The sequence below is a fragment of the Sinocyclocheilus grahami genome, unplaced genomic scaffold, assembly GCF_001515645.1.
Source record: "Sinocyclocheilus grahami isolate Dianchi unplaced genomic scaffold, SAMN03320097.WGS_v1.1 scaffold577.1, whole genome shotgun sequence".
Classification (NCBI taxonomy): domain Eukaryota; kingdom Metazoa; phylum Chordata; class Actinopteri; order Cypriniformes; family Cyprinidae; genus Sinocyclocheilus; species Sinocyclocheilus grahami.
The window spans coordinates 773,896-776,203 of NW_015505756.1; positions in this window are offsets into that span (position 1 = coordinate 773,896).

Here is a 2,308-nt window from a genome sequence, read left to right on the forward strand (position 1 = left end):
TAGGTGAGCACCAGCCAATGAGATTGTCGTTAGCGCATTAGCTCCGCCCACTACAGGAAAACCCGGCAGTTCTTAAAAGCTGAAGAATTCCAAAGGAACTCTGTTATTTTTACAGGAAAATACAACAAAGTATATCGATTACATGTAGCGCATCAATTCTGCAAGTTATGTAAGACTCTCGCTCTTTGCTCACAGTGAGAGAAAGCGACGGCGAGTCGTGCGCTTCACGCTAGAGTTTACGTTACGCCAAACACACAAACACAGGTGTGCTGCGCATCCATTCAGATGAACTGAAACATATCACAGATCGCTTGACGGAGAGAGAAACTCTGAAGCGCTCAGTCAGTGGTCTGTGAGTGAAAATATATCTGTGCTAATCATATACTCCAACTCACACACTGACGAGTACAATCTGAGAATTGATTAGCCATTGTGTGTGTGTGTGTGAGAGAGAGAGTGTGTGTGTGTGTGTGTGTGTGTGTGTGTGTGAGAGAGAGAGTGTGTGTGTGTGTGTAATTCGCACAATCTGGGAAAAAAACTAAATAAATAAAAATTCTCGGATTTGGATCGGCTCTCTCTGACCGATACCCGATCCGAGAAAAATGGCACTATCGGAGCCGATACCCGATATGAATATTGGATCGGCGCATCCCTACTACAAACAGAACCCACAGCCGGGTCAGTCCACTAATAAACACTAGTGTGTGTACAATGGACCAAGAACATGACTGTGGGCCGCCCAAATGCTTCCCAACTCACTGAGTCAACAAAATGGAGCGTCCACAGCACTCAGCACAAGATCCGATTAATTTAACTGGACATCGGCCATGTTTTCTCTTCTTTGAGGGCATTCTGTGCTCAGCGGCGGTGGACTGAAGCACCAGTAACGTTTACAGTAAGGCCCTTCACAACCTCCGTCACCTGCGCAACAAATCTGCAGAAATGAGCGGATTTATCACACTAGATATTTAAAAGATGAAGAGACCTCAGATGAAGATACCCTTTTATAGACGCTTTAATTAAAAGTGACTGCTGAGAACCTTTCTAGCTTGTGTGGAGGAACCCAAGACTCACAAAATTCCCTGGTGGCCCTTCGGACAGGCACTCTTCAGACTTTGGTAGCTCGAAATTAATTCAACTAGCCCCCCTAAAAAAAAAGAAAAAAAAGTGTATATATATATATATATATATATTTTTTTTTAAATACAGAAAATTGGATAGGATCAAAATGTCAACCAAAACATTTTCAAAACACAAATATCAAGGAAGGAATTTACTTTAAGGCTTTTATGACCCTTTTTAAGACCTGCACTATTAAAATTAACGTACGAGCGGGGTAGGACAATGGTAACACATTAAACTGTAAAATGACACGATTCAGACACAGGTTTTCACAAAAACAAAATATCTTATAAAATGATAAACATCACATTTCAGCCTTTAAACCATTTTTAAGAAAAGGGATGACTCAAACGTATAAATTATTATATTAATTTAAAGCATATAAATATATATCATACTTGTCTTAAATTTTAGAAGGCACATTAGCTTAACGGGTCAATATTCGCATTGATCTGAACAAGCAGCAGAAGGCTTACTGAGAATACATATTAATTCTCCGCCACTAGATGGCGCTTTTGGAGCGGCAGAAATAAAGCGGTTTACTCGGTAACGGCTTTACACAAAGCAGCGTTGCGCTCATAAATGCCACTTTATCAGGCATCAGGAAAGATGAAATGAAAATGGCATTCACAGATTTATTCACACAACGAGTGTTTTGACCCTGAAACGTGCAGTGCTAATATTTATTCAAAGAAATCCATGTCGTGATTCTTATCTTTTCATCCCCAAATCTAAGACCTCTTGAAATTATAATACTTTTTTTAATACCTTTTAAGGTATTTAAGAGTTTTCATGATAAAAATTTGATACAACTAAATTGATGACTTTTTAAGGACCTGCGGGAACCCTGTGTTTAAGATGATGGGCAGTGATACATTTTGGGAGCCCGACTGGAAAACAGTAGCCCGTCAGGCTAGCGATACTGTGAGCCCTGGAACCTGAGGTGAATAATCAGTGCTGATCGTCGACACACACAAGACGTCAAAATCATCACTGGCTGCTGGTACTGTAACAGCTCATGTTATTTTGTAACGGCGTGGCACTTTTCATAATTTAGCTTTCATTTTCAAATAACTAAGATGAAGTACAAGATCAGATGAGAGCAGTGCAGCAACACACAACCCACAGCAGACATGCGTCCTGTAAGCAAACACGCAAAAAAAAACAACAACACAATGACTTGAGT